Genomic DNA, 18,972 nt, shown 5'->3' with positions numbered 1-18,972 from the left:
ACCAGCAACAGCATCCGTAGTGACTACAGCAGAAATAGAACCAGGAATAGAGAAGGCCAGGTAGGAAAGGAGACTCTAGAAAAGAGACAGCAGCTATCAAGACCTTCATAAAAGACTGCAGGCAGGGTAAATGCACCATTGAGCTACACCAGAAATAGTCATGAACACCTGAAGGTGACTTTTCTGGGGATACATTTAAGTTGGAAGTTGTTCCCTCCAGGCAAAAGCCAAATCCCAGATATAATTCCTCTTTTAGCTAAAGCAGGAGCACAAGTTAAAAAAAAAAAAGTAAAGAGAATATTCACAGCAAAATACTATATGTCACAGAGCTTGAGTGTTGGCAGATGGAAACAGGGTTCTCTGTAATTCGTGTTAAAAATCTTTGAATAAGGAAATTCCATGAGACCATAAAGAATACAAATGGGGAAAGGAAAGAAGGTCAGACAATGAGAAGGATGAAAGAACAGGAAGCAAGCCAGACCAGAGCTGAGACGGCTTTTGAAGCCATAGCTTGCCTTGGGTTCTCACTATGGACTGGGAAAGACAGAGAAAGAATTAACACCAAAACCATAGTATTGTATTTGTAGTTTGTTTATGATACTTTAGGTTGACAGTTGAACAAACTACATGTTGTTCTCATCTAGCATAGAGAACAACATAAAATTCAATATTAGACATTTGTATCCTAAAGTTCTGAAGCCCCTCCCACCATAGGGTCCTTAATACTGGCCATCCTTTCCCCAAGACCCACCCATTCCATGTAAATTGCTTCTCCTGCCACTGAAACCCCTTTGGTCTTCTAGTATTCATCTAAACCCTTTCCCCTCCTCCCAGGGAGTTTCCAAAGCCTACTCCCAAATTCCTGTGCTTTTTAAAGCTGTGAAACTCTGCCTAAATGTTTTCTACCTGGGCTATGTCTAGAAGGAAGGCCATGACTTTCAAAGTGAAACAAAGCCTTCAAGGTGTTTTTCTAAATCAATAGTGAAATTTCCTCCCACCCTTGTCCTGGCCCAACAGTTCAAACTCCAGGTGATTCTTTAAAATGGTTGTTTTCTACTTTACAAACTGCTGTCAGTAAATATTCTTCTAAAATAATATTTGTAAATGTAGGCATATAATGCAATCCCATGGATGTGATGCTTTAACAACACAATGCCCTGTTGTTGGATGTTTCAAGTTATTTAATACTATTGCCAATATAGTTTAATACTATTGCCAATATTTTGCTCTCATAAACAGGGCTTAAAAATATATTTGTATTCATAGATCCTTTTTGGTTCATAAGCATGATGATTGGGTGTTCACGCTGCCATGTGAGATGTGCCTCCCTCTGAACCTTGCTACAATGTCAGCACCTTACCTTTCTGACATGAAAAACAAGCAAACTTCTATTTATATGATTTCATGCGTGTAAGATTATTTTCATATTGTAAATATTTTGAAGTTATTATATAAAAATTATAAATGTAAAGCAAAATTTTGAAGTTTTTTGCATATATCTTTAATGACTTGCAGAAAGCTTTACAAATGTATGAAATATGAATGTTTCTGTATATTTAGCCACTCTGGAGACTGGAGTTTTTAATAATTTAGTGACTAAATAAAAATAAGTATGTAGTTATAGAATTATTAATTATCATAAAATATATAAATTATAAATTATTAAGTTAATGGTCTTAATTGGCATAGGTATAGAGGAAAAACTAAAATTTGACAAAAAATTATTTCATCAGGAATTTATATAAAAAGTAATTCCAAGTTTATTTCTTGCTATTGATAACTGTGGTGAGCATCAGCCTCAAGGTAAAATGAGGTTTGATGTATTTTATAGAGTCAGATGGAATGGTCCAAAATTGACAGTCTCACAGCGCATGGAGAGATGAAAGCTTGTTCAGAGGCTGCCAGGGAGGAGTGGTCCCAGAAAATACCATACACTTTCAATCCAGATCCTTAAGGGACTATGCCAAAGAGTAAAACAGACTAAATTAGCTAGACTTCAAAAAGCCCAAAGAAGGACCTTGACTGGATTGGTGTGATTTTCTGGACTATCTCTGCCTAAAATAAATTCTCTCTGTGGGAATTCTCTCTGTAAATAAATCCCTCTGTGGGAAGTTAATGCCATTCATACCTTCTGCAATTTTTTTGTATGTAGTTTTCAGAATGCAATGAAATAGGCCTACCAGTAAAAAAAAAAAAAATCATTAGCCATGCCAGAAAAAAAGGAACAATTAAAATACAATGCTAAAAGACAAAATATACATTAGATACAACTCACTGCCTGGAAGCTTTTGAAGTTATTAGACATAGACTTTAAATAAGCAAGATTAATACATTCAAAATGTATATGACATGATGCAGAATTTCACCAGTCTATAAAGTTAAAAGACCAAGAAAGATGATAATCAAATTTAAAATTCAATGAATGGGTATTAACATAGCCAAAGAGAATACTGGTGAACTAGAAGAAACTTCAGTAGAAAACATATCAATTAATACAGAAAACATATCAATTAATACAGAAAAAAGAAAAAGAGATGTATGGGACACAATAAAAGGGTATAGCATAAGTGTGATTAAAATTTTGGAGAGAAATGAGAGGATGAGGTAGAAGGAATATTTTAGGAGATATTTACCAAAATTTTTCTAAGATTTAAAGAAGTATCCAATCACATATTTAAGAAGTCCTATGGTTCCCATGCAAAGAATATACAAAGAAAACTACTGGAAGGCACATTGTAATAAAATACGAGAGAGGAAGGGAGAAACGGGGACAGAGAGACACACACACACACACACTCACACACACAGATACAGACAGACCCTTTAAAGCAGCCAGAGGAAATAAAGGGAAAAGATGCTATTAACTTCAAAGGCACAACATAAAATAGGATATAACAATGGTTTTTAAAGTATTAAAAGAAACAGCTAATAATCTCAAGTTCTGTACCTAACAAAAATGTTCTTCAAAAGTTGAGATGATACAAGGACATTTAAGACAAAAAAACCAAGAGGATTAACCACCAGTCCAGCTACATCAAAAGATTTACCAAAAGGGGTTCTCCTGGAAGAAAGAAATGATTCCACATGGAAGAATAGTACTATAAGTAGGACTAAAGAGTATTCTAACAGGTAAAAACCTAGCTGAATCTCAGTGGATAGTATCTGTGTAAAATAACAATAGTAGCTTGGCAAAGAAAAGAGCACAACAGGCAGAAAGGGAATAAACAGGGCTAGGGTGTTGGAAGATCCTTACATTGTCCAGGAAGTAGTCAGTGTTCTAGTTTATATCACCCTGAAATGATTCAAGAAAACTTGTTATAATCTATAGGGTAATAATTAAAACAAAAAGTTAAAAGAGTAAGGAATTATGAAATAACAGAGGACAAAATGGAAGGATAAAAATGATTGATTTAAAAGGAACAATATATAGGAAAATAGGAAAGGGGTATAATCATCAATTTTAACAAAGTTATATGTTCAACTGAATGGCTATACATTCCAGTAAATTGGCAATAATTATGGATAAATGTACAATTAAATTTTGTTTACAAGACACTTTTATGATAAGGACAGAGAAAGTTTGAAAGGAAATAAAGATGAAAAGAAACCATTTAAATATAAAACAAATAATTAAGTAGCTTTAATTATATCAGATAAAGTAGACTTTAAAGAAAGGAGTATTAGAAGAAATAAATTTGTGTCTAATGACATACATGTGATATGTATATATTACATGTAATGATGTATAATATACATGGAAATCTGATACATCTAAATGTAGAAATGGCAAATCCTCAACTCTTGTAATAAAATAACTAGTAATTTAAAGTATCAGTAAAGATATATGGTAGATTCAAAAAACAAGTTCGTATATTTTCCCAATCAACTAATTAATTGCAGAATAAACACACCTGTCAATAAATTTATAATACCCTTAAAACTGGCTATATCCTGGGCCCTAGTGGAACTATCAATAAATGACAAAAAATTAAATTAAATACAAAATAGAAGATAAAAAAGAGTGTATCGTCATGATCTTGGCAGCAGAAAATTGGAACACTACACTACTCTAACATCTGGTTCAGATATGCATGATGTATCTCAGCAGTTCTACACAGTTTTCTCTGCTTATTCCAACCTACTCTGATGTGATGTTTTGTTTTGTTTGTTTGTTTTGGTACCAGGGATTGAACTCAGGGGCACTCACTACTTAGCTGTATCTCCAGGCCCTTTTTATTTTTCATTTTGAAACAGGGCCCCACTAAGTTGCTGAGGCTGACTTTGAACTTGTGATGTTCCTACCTTAGCCTCCTAACTGCTGGGATTACAGTTGTGTACCACCACGTGCAGGTCCTTTCTTATTGTGTATTTACTTCTCTTATAATTACCACCATGTAGTTCAGCACTCACATTATAAATGGCTGTTATTCTTGCAAGCAGCAAGTTCATTAGTTTCTGCTCCTATTTTCAGTAGCACCCGAGTTAATGTTGGACACATAACAGGCACTCCATCACAGAGAACTCAGGTGGTCCCAAGTCTCTTTGCCTTTCTATGACTTTGCACTCCAGTCCTGTCATTCATTTAAAATTAAGACTGGCCCAGGTGTTACCTAAAACCAAAGCACAATACTAAGCTTGAAGGCTGCAAAGTTGTTTAGATCTCATCTTATGCTAGACAGAGAGAGAGAGAGAGAGAGAGAGAGAGAGAGAGAGAGAGATCATAATTTTTTAGGGGAGACATGAGAACAGGTAATGATTTTATTTTTCAAGAAAGCATGGGATGCGTGTTATGGAAATGGCTATAATTTAAGTTCTAAGAGAAGAAAAATTGAAAAAATAATGTAACTTCTACCTAGGCTAATTAAGAAGAGCATTTTGAATAAGTGACATAAGGCCAGTAGACTGGCCCTAAAGACTGTAACAGGGAATCCCAAGTGGAGCAAAACCTAATGAACATTTTTTTAATTGATGTATTATGTTTCCAAGACAGTTGTCAAACACATTTCTTCTGAAATAATTAGAGAATTTCTTTAACCAGAGAAGACAGCTTGCTGGGACTACACAGTAGGTGACACCAGAAGAACAGAATGGTGAAGGAATTGCAAGTGAATTTTATGGCGTTTAAAGCCACCAGAGGATTATGCTAGCAGAACCTCTTACCTTTTTTGTGTAGGACATGCCTCTTTTCTGTTGGCCCCTTCCAGCTCCAGGGAAGAAGCTATTGCAACATACCTGCTTTTGTTCTTCTTAAGTCTCCTACTGCCTTTGTGAAATTGAATAAAGAAGTTACATTATTTTTTTAATTGAAAGAAGAAGTCAGGATTTAAGACTCTTGTCAGAGATTAACAGAAATTTAGGAAGATATAGAAGAGCCCTGAATTCCTCCATGCTAGTATAACATAGCAGCTGAGTTGCAAACTCAAATGTCTATAGGCAGTAAGAATGGAAAAGATAAGGGTGGGTAGAAGGGTGAACTGAATGTAAAAATAGTGATAGCCCTAATATCCTAAGAAATGGCACCTGACACTTGGACTGTAATTTAAGGTGAATTCTCAGGCCCTACCCAGACCTACTGAATAAGAAACTCTGGGCTAGGACCCAGCAATCTGCGATGACTTGGATCGATGGTAACATTGAGAACTAGTGCAGAGAGGGATAGTGAATACAGTGGCAAATTGTAGGGCTCATGCCCCATGGAAAGAAAAAACATTCAGCTTGTTTGATTTTTTCCTTATAGGATGTGGAAATTATACTGCTGGACCTTTCTATTTTGTAAGGATAAATCATAAATCTAAATTTTTATGTAATATCTTCTGAGTTTTCTGTTGGCCATCATTAAAAAAAAAAGAATCTCTAGTGACCAAATAGAATTATTTTACCATGGGCTATTAATAGGCTATTAATCTCTAGAATAGTAATTAAAAACATAGACTCTAGATTCAGGTAATGTAAGTTAAAATTCCAGCTTTTCTTACTGTATGGGTGAATGCAAAGCTAGTTGTTTAACCTCCCCAAGTGTTGCTTTCCTCCTGTGTAAAAGGCATGGTAATGTACATGTTCCCTAGGGTCCTTGTGAAGATACAACGAGGTGAGTTGTACAGAGTACTTATTCAAGCTCCTGGCACATAGCAAGTGCTCAATGATACCTTTGTTATTACTTAGCTCAAGAACGGAATATGCTGGGTCTGTTGGGAAAAGAATGGAATCTGAGCCAGAGGAATAGGGAAATGGTTGGCTTCTGTAGGCTGGTCCCACACACCTGTCCAGAGCATGTGCCAGCCTTATGCAAGAAGTAGGTTGTGCTAATATTAAGAAAAAGATTAGTTTGATGGATGTAGCCCTCCGATAGATTTCTATAAGCCTCAATGTTTTCCATGTCAAATCATTCATATACGGCCAGAACCCAGCTTGGGCCAAGAATAAGGGACCTGTCAAGTCTTAAATTTCTAGGAGCCCAAATAAGCCAGGTACATTCAAAGTACAAATGTAAGAGTGGATAGGTGACCTGTGGCAGAAGCTAAGACCCAGCCAGAGGTCAGTATGCCTGAGTATATTGGGAGAGAGAAATGGAAAAAAAAAATAGAAAGTGGTATGATCTAGAGGATTAGTTGGCACTCAGGGATTATTGGTAGCAGAGCAAATGCCAAGTCTGTGGGCAGACAAGATAAACTCCAGGCCCCACATCTGGAAGGGTTGGGGCAACTGATAGACTCCCAGTCTTAATCTAGACCAGCTCAGTTCCCAGGCATGAATGAGCCAGAGGTGGAAGGCGTCAGGGACTCCTGCTGTAAGGAGTGAGAAAGCTGAGACTTGACAGACTGGGATGCAATGGGGTGTCATTTATTTTTCTAGGAGGCAAAAAGTCATAATGCCACATCAAGTGTCAACTTTGGATCACCATATAGGGTGCATTGAAAGAGGAATAAGGGGGGAAAAGATTGTTGCATTATTCTTGGTCAGAGATGGCAGAATCTCAGCATTTGGACCACAACTCCTCTCTCCTAGACCCATGACATATATCACTAAGAGATTAAAACATTCTGTAGATTTCAGACAACGCATCAGAATTCTACTCTACGCACCAGCAGGTGGAAACTGGCGTACAAATCCCCTAGTTTGGGTGTCAATTGCTATGAAGAAATGATAACGGGGGTGAGAAGGAAAAGGTCATTTGGAATATTTTGTGAAAATAATCAAAAGAAGTCAATGCCTAAATTTTAGGTAAGCACAAGATACAGTAAGCATGAACAAAGTCCAAGTGACAAATCACAGTAAGACTTTATGTCTTAAGAAATGGGAGACTATTTCTATTTTGCTTTAAAAGTACAACTCCAGCTTTTTCCTCTCTAAAGCACCTGGCCTGCCCTTCCCAGGCTGCTATACTCCTCCTATACTGTTCTGCATCTACTCATATCTTAGTATTTCTCATGCTCTACTTTAATAACTGGGAACATCTCTTGTCCACCAGTCCATGAGTTCCTCGAAAGCCAGGAGCTTATTTATTTATTTAAATTTTTAGTTGTAGATGGACATGCTACCCTTATTTTATTTATTTATGTGGTGCTGAGGATCAAACCCAGTGCCCTATGCATGTGAGGCAAGCACCCTACCACTGAGCCACAACCCCATCCCCAAGCCAAGAGTTTTTGACTACAGCATAATGCCATTTTCTCAAAAATAAACAAACTAACAACCACCCCTCAAAAAATTTTTAAAAAGTGAGCTAATTGATGGAGAAAAGATGATGAGATACTGTTTGAGGTCCTGGCAGGACAGGCAGGTGGAGGTGTCACTGCAGTTCAACATGCCAACATTCCTCCAACAGCAATGGCTCATGAACTCGGAGTCTCAATGTACAGTGCTTTGGGAAGATGCAAACACTGTATTGGATGCTTTGTTCTTGAGAAGTTCAGAAGATAATGGAGGTGTGGACACCCACACATGACTAACAAGGACACGTATAACCAAAACAAACAGAAACCACACACACAGAGATTTAGGGAAAGGATGGGCGTTTGTTGAAATGAGGCAATTCATGGAAGCTGAAGGTAGAACTCAAAGAAGTTCTGAGCATGATGACAACACCAGAATATGACCTTCATATACATGGGTAGTTGTCCAAAAAGTCCATTCTTGTCCTGATGTCACCATCAATCATATTCTAGGCATTGTTTCTGTAGTCAAAACCTCTTTGCTGTCAAGGAATTCACAGACGGGGTTGAGGTGGAGGAGGTAAGAGTCATACCAAGTAATTACAATGCAGCATGAGAAACAATGAGATATGAGCATGCATAGAACAATATAAGTACACATAGTGGAGTCTAACACAGCCTGAGAGGGGCAGGACAGGTGCCCTAGGGACAATGAAGCTGGAGCTACCTATACTTTCAAAGCTAAATAGAAAGAGTGGTCCATGTCAGGCACAGTGGTGCATACCTGTAATCCTAGTGATTTGGGAGGCTGAGGCAGGAGGATCTCAAGTTCAAGGACAACCTCAGCAACTTAGTGAGACCCCTTCTCAAAATAAAATTAAATACAATGGGCTGGGGGTGTAGCTCAGTGGTAAAGTGCCCTTAGGCTCAATCCCCAGTATTAAAAAAGAAGGAGGAGGAGAAGAAAAGGAAGGAAGGAAGGGAGGGTGGGAGGGAGGAAGGTTGGCCATATATCCATTGTGTCCATTCATTCACATGTCAGGTTTCCCAGGCATCCTAGACAGCTCCCAGCAGCAACGGAGAGGTGTGTAGGTGTGGAGTACGACTCCGAGTGGGTCCTTTAGTATGGTTCCTCAGCCTTGATCCTGGAAATGGGCCAGAAAATTTTGAATCACCTTTTATTTACTTACTCATTCATTCATCCTCCCCCCTCCCCGCCCTGCCCAGGCATGCAGCATTCGTAGCTAAACTACTGTAATTCTTAGATGCTGGCTGGCTTCCAGAGTAACCTAAGTAGACTTACCACCTTTCAGGGCAAGCACTCCAAAGAATCTTTATGCACCCATATTCCCCAAGTCATCTCTATCCGAAAAATGAAAGGAAAGTTGATCTCATAAAGTTGTGAAAACCAGGGTTTGTTGTTTGTTTTTTCACTGTTATGTTTCCCAGGTTTTTAAAAGTTAATTTTTGTAAGGTTATTTTTAATTTTGGTGAAAAACAAAAACATAAAATTTGCCATCTTAACCACGTGTGTGTATCGTTCGATAGTGTTAAATACATTTGAAGTTGCTTTACAACCGATCTCCAGATTCTTTTCAATTGGAACTCCATCCATCAAACAACAGCTCCCATTACTTCTTCTCCTGCTGCTCGTAATCACCATTCCACTTTTTCTTTTAATTTGACTACCTGAGGTGTCCTGAATAAGTTAACTCATACAGAATTTATCTTTCTGTGACTGTTTTATTTCTCTTAGTAGGTTTTCAAGACTCATTCAGGTGGCAGCTTATCAGAATTCCCTTCCTTTTTAAAGCTGAATAATATTCCATTGTGTGTATGCTCCACATTTATCATCTGTTGATGGTCATTGGAGTTACTTCCAACTCTTAGCTTTTGTGAATGATGCTGCTATCAGCATGGGAGCACAGAGAGGTTTTTGATATCCTACTTTCAAGTCCTGGAGTATACACCCAGAAGTGGAATTTGTTGGGTCATATAGAAGTTCAATTTTAAAATGTTTAATGGAACCCTCATCATTTCCTATTTTTCATTAGGATTGCCCAACTTTTAGCGAAGGTGGCCATAATTTATCATGTCAGTCAGGGCTAGGTAGACTCCCTAAGAGTCTGAGCCCCATTACCTCCTGATCTGGTGAAGGGCCATCCTCCCACCATCCTTTATGGAGAAGGAGGCAGCTTTCCCCATGCACTCATGCCATTCACAGGCAGGAAACAATCATGCAGAGCAACTGAATCATAATGGGAGGCCCAAGCATAGAATGAACTCACCCACCCCAGCTGGGTTGCCAGCTTATCTCTGCTCCTTACAGAGAACAGTCTCTCCATTTGTCTGGGGACTCTGCTCCATTTGGAACCTGTTTGGGCTGATGTGAGACCCTTAGAATCAGTGACACCATGACCCTTGATTTCCAATAGGATCCCATTAAATTCCCACTTGCAATCCTATTAAATTCCATTTTTGCTGGCCCTCCATGGTTATTCCCTATCTTTACTATTGATGCAGCTTTTGGGATGTCATTAGTTCCTAGAGGGAGGGTCTTCTTTGACTTAGAAGTCCATAAGTTCTCTTCTGCGAAAAAGCAGTTAGCTCTGCCATTAGAATGAATTAGATCTTCGCTGTCAACTGGAGGTAAGTGAATTAGAAGCTAGAGAAACACAAACTGTTAATCCTTCCACAGCAAGTGCCCAAATGTTTAGACCCTCATAATGATTACACATTGTTTAGAATGGAATTAAATAAGAACTTGAATGTCAACACTGGACCTAACAATTTCATTTGCATGCAAAAGAGTTTCCACCACAACTCAAGGTTTAGGATCTTTTTGAAAACCACACCTTTGTCCAATAATCTGATAAAGATAAGAAGAAGGAGAAGACTTGGACATCACCAGAGAATCGTGTGCATATGCTCAAAGACATCCTGCTTCCCAGTCTGACTCACCTTCCTGACACGCCAGACCTGATAATTCCCAAGAGACCTATTGTTCAGTGAAGGCCCCTAAGGCCAAGTGAGAAAGTGATTTTACTTGCTCAGTTTATTATAACCCACAGCAGCAAGTCTGAAAAAGGCAAATGGTTATGTTTTCCCTGATCCTGAGGGTTCTGTCCACTGTATCACAGAATAACTGAAAATCTTCTCCCAGAATGAAGTTTCCTGCTCTGGAATGGTTGCAGTGCTAATGTGAGGGTGAGGGGGATGTGTATCCACCCATCTTGCTTTAATTTCATTTCCCAAGTGCCTCTGACAGACTGAGCATCTTTCTAGACCAAATGGGGGTTTCACAGTTAAAGACACATATTTTTCCTTTAACCTGACCCCTGAAATGTACTGAAGAAAGAGTCATCTATTCCAGTAATAAAGTAAATGCTGTTTGTGCTGAATTTTCCAAGAAAGTATGTGTCAGTGTCCAGCATGGAGCCCTCGTTAAGGGGATGTTGGCATAAATTTCATGCGGCTTTTGTCTGCCGATTGGACTTCAGAGCCTACACTCCATGCTAGATGCAACTCTGCCAAAATCAGCTGTGTGATTCTGATTGGGTCACTTGGTAATTCTGAAGCTCAGTTGTCTAATCTGGTGATTTGATGTTAATCTTGACTTGCCTCTCTGTACTTTCCATCTATTCATTCATCTCTCCGCTAGGATTATATGGAACACATCTACTTGCTCAGTTTGTATCTTGGCCTAGTGAGTGTTTTGGTATAGTGTATGTTTGTATGCATATGAACACCTTCGTGGTGGGTTCCTGTGGCTGTGTGTGGTCTATTATGGGGTCAGTCTCAATGCCCTGGTGTGTTTTATGACACCCAAAGGACCAGTATTATGAGTGAGGCCAAAGTAATTTGGTGAACTATGATTTATGCCAACTATTTGCAGGTTAAATTGGGAAATGAATGAAATAGTTAACAAAGGTAAATTGTCAAATCACACATTCCTCCACTTTTGATCGACTCATAAGCAGTGCATTTATTACAAAAGTCAATTGCCTCTATAGTAGGGAAACTTTCCCTCACTTTTCTTCCTCCTCCTCTTCTTCTTCTTCTCCTCCTCCTCCTCCTCCTCCTCCTCCTCCTTCTTCTTCTTTTTTGGTATGGAGAATTGAGTCCAGAGATGCTTTTCCACTGAGTTACCTCCCCAGCCCTTATTTACTTATTTATTTGAGACAGGGCCTCACTAGTTACTAAGGACTTCTCTAAGTTGCTGAGGCTGGCCTCCTCCTGTCTCTGTCTCTCCAGCCTCTGGAGAAGTGTGTGCCACCACATTCAGCTTCCTTTACTTTTAGTTCTCTCGTCTCCTTTTCCCCATGCATCTTTTCTGATTTTCAGATCAGGCTTTGGCTCAAAGCTAGTCTTATCCCTGATACTACTGGGTTGTATGGTTGTAAGTTTGGTCTTCCCCTCCGTTCTTCTGCTTTTCAGCTTTTCTATCTGTAAAGGAAGAATAGTGCCCCTACTCCCCAGAGATATCTATATCCTAACCCCTGCAAACTGAATATATGCTGTTACAAGGCAAACAGAAAGTAGGGCTATAGATGCTTAAGGTTGCTTATCAGCGAGTCTTGAGATGGGTGATAACCCTATCCATGGGGCACAGTGTAATTATCAAGGTCCTTACAAATGGAAGAGAAAGGTAGAAAAAGTCAGAGTCATGTGGTGTGAGAAAAACTCAAACCTTTGCTGGCTTTGAAGATAGAGGCAGGGGCCACAAACTAAGGATTGTGAGAGACCTCTAGGAGCTGGGAAAGGCGAGTCTGCCTGACAGCCTCCAGAAGGGAGCACAGTTCTTCTGAAGCTTTCATTTAGCTTAATGAAACTGGTGTCAGACTCCTGCAGAACCATAATAAATGTGTGTTGTTTGAAGTTGCTAAATTTGTAGTAACTTGTTACAGCAGCAATAGAAAACAAATACACTATCCAGTCTAGAATAGTATCTGTCTTATAAAGATGACTAGGACAATGCAAGTAACATATTACTTGCAGAGACACAGTATATATGTGTGTGTTTTATTTTTAATCCTCTTATCAACTTCACCACTTTCTTCTTTCAGTATCAAGAGTGGTGGTCCACAGGTGACTCCACTGCAAATCCTTGTGAGTGGGCCTGCCAGCAACAACTCCGCCAGAGCCAGCTGACTGCAAGAGAAATCACAGTCCTTTCAAATCCATTGGGCCAGGTCTGAATGTCTGCCAGTTTTCTAAAAGTATTTTCATTTTTAAATTAAAGTGATAGATATACCTGTCTGTATCTTCATGAGTGTAAGACAAGCTTCTGGCCAAAGAGCCAACTTTGCTTTTCCTACCTATTTATTTGTGCTTTAATTTGTATAAGAACAAGCCACACAGATCTCAGCTTTAAAGCAATGGGCTCTCTCTAAGTTTTACAATGCCCTGTCTGTAAGCTTTTAAAACTTTACTTGGGAAGAATAACAGCTAATATCATGGACAAGTTTAACAAAGAGATGAAATTTCCAGCAGAGTGGAGAAGAGATCCAACAGTCTCTGGGAAACTTCTCTCTTGGCCTTTTGCCTAACCACCGGGCCCTCCACCCACCTTCTTCTTTTGCTGTTACCCCAATATTCCAAGAAATTGCTCAATTCTAAGGGCTTTCAAAACTTTTAAATCAAAGTCTGGTTCCATGCTTCTTAGGTATTAGCCACAAAAGGACAAAGGTCTTAGACGAACAACTTGTCTCTCATGGGTTATGCAAAAAGATGTTAATGTAACATTTATGGTTGAGACTTTACATGCATTCAGTCAGGAAAGCTTTATTTATGGCCTGCACAGCTGTTGGAAGGTGCTTGCCTCTCTGTGGTTGTTTGGGGACTATCCCCATTGGCAGTTAACCTGAATGCTATGCTAGCCCTTATGTGGGCTCCCCTAATCCTAATCATACCTCACCATTTGCATTTGTTGTCTTTGGCATAGACAATAAAAAGAGAAAGAGAACTATTGTTATTTGCACATTCAAATAAACACAACATTCACATGGATGGGAGTGGGGTGGCAGAAGCAAATTAAAATGTTTGAATTGGTGATGGGTTGGGGTGCAAGGGAAAGGCTGCCACTGATCTGTGTGAGAGATTTTCTTTTCTTTTTCTTTTGGTTTTCTATGGGTCAAATGTTTCAATTCCTTTCACACTGTTGGTACATGCATGTGCGTGTTCATGCAAAATGAGTATTTCAGATAACAATATGAATTTTACATTTTAGTTCTACTTTTCAATATTTATTTCAATAGTTTTCAATAAGAAACAATGAAAAAGTCTCCTAAGATAATTTTATTCCCTTCCCTTCTGCCCAGAAGCCAATTTTGAGGGCTCTGAGAGTTACCAAGGAGTCCTCTTCATCAGTCAATTTATTTGCTTACCGGGTTCCATATCTGGGATCCACAGAGGAGGTGGGCAGAGAGAGCCAACTAGGTTGGGGCAGGGAAGTAGATAGCAAAAGTGAGGAAAGATTTTGGAAATGAGCCATACCTGGAAGGAACATGGGAATGGGTTGCAATTGAATGGAAAAGAGAAGGGCTTTTGTGAAAGGGCCTAATTATAAACTGGAGGGGGTTGGGACAGTCAATCATAACCACCCCTCCCCCAGAAGACCCAGCTCATAGGAAAGGACTTCAGTTGCAGGTAGGGCTGAGATATAATGACTTTTCTGACCATCAGGATTTCCTTTCTCCAGACAATTCATATACATTTTAGATGGCTTTTTCTTTCTACTCTGTCAAAATACAATTTAACTGGATACATGGAATGAATTAGAGTCTCTCAATAATCCTTTCAATTTTTTAACCAGAGTATGAATTCCATTATGATGTTAGCATATATATCTATAGATACACACCACACACACTTTACCAATACCACATGTTACACTATTTTATTATCTTCATTCTGAGAAAAAGATAACCGAATTTAAAAAGCTTGAGCAATCCCCCTCCAACATATAAGCAGAATAAAATCTATTATTTTTTGTTTGAGGTTTACAGGCATGAAATTTCCTAATCATTGACTCTGAATTTGACCTCTGAAAGTAGAAGCAAAAGTTAGAATAAAGCAAGTCACAATAGCTGAGTGGCAAATCAATATTTTTCATTTCAACGATGTTGTTTACCATGAAGGAATGGGGTATGGAAGGGTGGGTTCTGAGATAGTGGAAAGACCACTAAAAATCGGGGTATCAGAAAAATGCTATACTTATTGTTAGCTAATATAAAGGGTTTGTTTTAGAAAGTGGCTGCTCTTACATAATAAAGGCTTCAAAAGCAAGTCAATAGGCCCTTATTAAGTCCCTATTGTGTGTCTTCCAAAAGGAACCAAAGTGGCTGCTGTTATCACACAGCTCAGCCTGTGCAAGGACTGGAGGCTGAATCAGGATTCCATCCAGGGGCTAGACTGACAGAAAGACCTCTTCTTCCTTCTCTGCACTCACAACTACAATGTTACAACACTGTATAGATGAGCCTCTCTTTTAGGAAAATTGGAATGCAGTGGTCCTTTGCTTCCAAAAATAAATAGGAGTTGAGTTCCCAGCATTTCCTATCTTTTTCCAGATTCATTTGATGAGTTTAATGTTAAACAAGATTAAACATGCACACACCTGAAATCAAACCAGGTACTATGGAAATGTCAGAGGAGGGGACTTAAATCTTAGCTCCTCAGAACAGTCTAGATTCGCCCAAAAGCAAATGTTCCTCACAACTGCTGCTCTTCTGGTACACAGAACAGAGAGAGAAAGAAATTAGTTTTCATCCACCTTTAAACTATATCAGTGAGAGGCCAATAGGTAGTATGGTTGACATATAGCATGATTTTTTTTTCCTTAAGATTATTGCTTGTTCCTCTTTTAGTTTTACCTAATTAGAACTGTTGGTAACCTCTAAGTTCTAAATAAAAAGAAAAATAATTTCACTTATAAAAATGCAATTTTCTTTCTCTTTGGATATCTCTATTGCAGAATGAGGACTAGAATTAGAGTCTTTCTCCAACTTGAATTCTCCATTCATGAGGACTCCCTGGATTATTGGCAACTGTGCCATAGGAGAAGAATTTTTATATTTAGAAGACCTCTTTGTCATTTTTAAGGACAAGATTGATTTAAGAGAGAAGAGAACCAGGCAATATACATTTGGGAAATTATTATTACTCTTTCAGTCATGGTTGTCTAAGCTTCTGAAAGATGACTGATATCTTGATCCCAATTCAATATACACAGAGACAGTTTTTGTGGAAGAGCCCTCAGGGACCAGCTGACTCTATCTAGCCTCTTCATTATTATAAACAAAGAAGTTGAGGTGGTGGTGGTGGTAGGGATCATGTTCTTCCAGAATTTTCCTAGGAGATATTTAGTTTTGTTTCCTAGCACAGGATTTAAATGACTCAAGGATTCTTGCAAACATGTTTGCCCATGTAGAAAGTCCAAGAACACCATGAATACCCACATCAGATATAGAGCCACAGAGAAGGTGGACTGAATATTCATTGTTGAATTCAGTTAAGAGGTTAGATGAAGGGCAATTGGGATAAATTGCTGCAGGAAGGTGACAGCCACCAAAGTAGAATTCACTACTCCCCCATAGCCTATTTTTAAGGGTCTCGTAAAGAATGGCCCATGATTTAGAAATAAGCCTAGACTGAAAAATGCTCCTATTTTAAGATGCCCCCAGGCATTTGGTGGTAGCCTATTCTTGATCTTCAAAACCTGGGTCCTGGATGAATTTCCTAAGTAAAATATTTGGGTTGGCTGCATGTTTGGGCTGCCTTCTTTTTCTTCCACTGGTTATATCTACCATTTGATCTGAGATGCAAGCACAATCACTCTATTCCAGGCTGACAGAGGACACAATGTAGTCAAGAGAGATTCTGTGGCTGCATTGTAGGAGGCCACTGAGCAGCAAGTAAATAGGGTCTGCTCCTCACCATGACCTCTTTAGACTGCAGCATCTGTCTCTTTTAGGGGCTTGTCGGATTCTATCTTTTGACAAGATCTTCAGGTGAATCTCAATGCACATTAAATTTTGAGAGGTAGTGCCTGATCCCACCCTCAGGGATTCTGATTTAATCAGTCTGGGCTTATGGCCTGGGTATAGAGACTTTGAAAATCTCCCCAGGTGATCATCAAGTACAGCCATGGCTGGGAACCACTGCTCTAGAGCTCAGTAACTTGTGGCCATGCGCCCTGGATAAGAGAGCCCTAGGAAATTGATCTTGACCTGAGCAAGTGAAGCTTACTTTCTTGTTCTTTCTGTTGTTGTTTTGTTTGTTTTCAAATGCTGAAACCTCCCCAGAAGTTTAGAGAGAGACTTCTTTTTTTCAAAAGAAAATAATGGAGAAAAGGCAAGTCTAAGAAAAATTGTGAAAATAGGTAGGGAATGATCATGGTAAACAACAGTAGTTGGGATTTAGTTAATACACGCAGAGCAGTTAGAACAGCAGCTCACACATAATAAGGACTTATAAATAAATGCTGTCATTATCCATGTAGAATATGGACTTGAGTAAAGAGAGGATACTGCAATAGCAATTCCTTATTTAGTGTCTCCTAAGAATCCAGCCCTTCACATTCACTATCTCATGTAAACCTTTCAACAGCACTTTTAAGAAAATATTACCACCTCTATTTGGCAAGTAAGGAAACAGGCTGAAGGATACTATCCAAGGTCAGAGTTCAAAACCAAATCTTCTTGACTCCAAAATACCACTTAACTTCAACCAGGATGAGGATTATTATTGTAGACTCTGGGAATGTGGAGGAGGGAGAGATGAGAAGACAAACAGAGAAAGTGGAAGGGAAGCAGCGATGATATTGATGCATTCCAAATGCAGCAGCTCACTAGGTCCTGCCGCCTCCCAATTTCCAGACCCTCATCTAACTACTGCCCAAAGAGCAGTTATACATTCTTACCTTTGGAAATAAGCAAAACTTGGTTATTCTGGCAAAGATCATCTCTCCATTCAAGAGAGAAATCTTGCCCCTGGCTTCACACAACAGGGTTGGGTTCCAGCTAATGAGCCTCCCAGCCAATTGCAAAGAAAGGTGGAAAGGCCAAGAGTTAGACAGGACTGAATGCTGAGGCCAACACACTTTATTACCAAACTGTTAGAATTAGAAGAGGGTGTGTATCAGATTGGCTAAGAAAATACTCATAGCTATTTGGGCTGTGGAATTGCAAAAGGATTTGCAGGAACACAGTCTGATAAGAGGTAGTCATTGTGGATTTGTGAGGACAGGCCCAGCTTGAAAGAACTCGTTGGGTTTGTTTTGGATTTATTTGTTTTAGAGGAATTACTGTTACAGAAGACAAAAGAGAAAACAAAACCAAAAAAAAAAAATGCTTAGGATTATATTCACCTAAAATTTCAAAAAGCATTTGAGAAGATTGCATGTTAAAGTTGATCACCCCAGGTAAGAAGTCATGGTAGGGGGCAAAATCAGTTAATGCGCAGATACAAATGCTTCTTAAACAGGAAACAAAAAGGGGTAATAAAAGATGAAATCTTTGTTTGGAAAGCAGTTATATATGAGGCTGCTTTGAACCTTTTTCATTTACAGAACTATATGAGGAAATAAAGACTATGCTTTTTTTTTTTTTAGTTAGAAAAGATATTGAACCAAGCTATCAACCAGCAGAAAGCAAAAATCTATCCTAAACCTCCATCCCAATTCTTCCTTCAGAAACTAGTTCTGGGATGCCCCTGTTGTGCCAGGTACTGTTATAGGTGCTAGGATTCTCAGTAAATCAAAAAGAAAAAAAGCTCTGTCCTCCTGGGGTTTGCATTGTAGTGGACATGGAATAAGCTGTGTACCCAATGCTGTTTAATTTGGTTTATGAACACCTACATCATAGCTATAACCAGTTCACTTAAGAGTGGTCAAAAGGAAATGGTTGGATGAACTCTAGTGTGATTTGTCGGAATGACTCCTGCCCTACCAGATGCTACATTGTAAGACTTCTCAAATTCCTTTATTTCCAGATTAGGATTAAGAGGTACTCAAAGGTGTTCAGCTCTTGATTTCAGTGTATTCATTCACTTCACCCCAGTGGAAATTAAAGATTCTTGAAGGCAAATATTATGGCCCCTCTTTTAGGTACCACATCTCCCGTGGTTCCTGGGAAACAGAATTCTCTCCCCTACAAATGTCATTGACCACTGCCTTCCGTGAACAAGAGACCATAGAAACATTCCTAACAGCATGAAAAAGCACATAACTGATCAACACTAATGGCAAACTGTTCTTCCTGGAATCCAAGAGTTGATTAGATGTGAAGGTAACTCAGTGCTAGAACAGGTTTATAAGGAA

The 18,972-nt window shown here is 38.9% G+C and overlaps 1 non-coding gene across 1 annotated transcript; it reads left to right on the top strand.

Moving 5' to 3' along the window:
• The first annotated feature begins 1,266 nt into the window (after positions 1 to 1,266).
• Positions 1,267 to 1,370, top strand: LOC125617827. The gene has a single exon (XR_007348939.1). It is a non-coding gene; the product is annotated as a small nucleolar RNA U13 (small nucleolar RNA).
• The last annotated feature ends 17,602 nt before the right edge of the window (positions 1,371 to 18,972 follow it).

The sequence above is a fragment of the Marmota marmota genome, unplaced genomic scaffold, assembly GCF_001458135.2.
Source record: "Marmota marmota marmota unplaced genomic scaffold, marMar, whole genome shotgun sequence".
Taxonomy (NCBI): Eukaryota; Metazoa; Chordata; class Mammalia; order Rodentia; family Sciuridae; genus Marmota; species Marmota marmota.
This window is presented reverse-complemented; position numbering and strand designations above follow the sequence as displayed.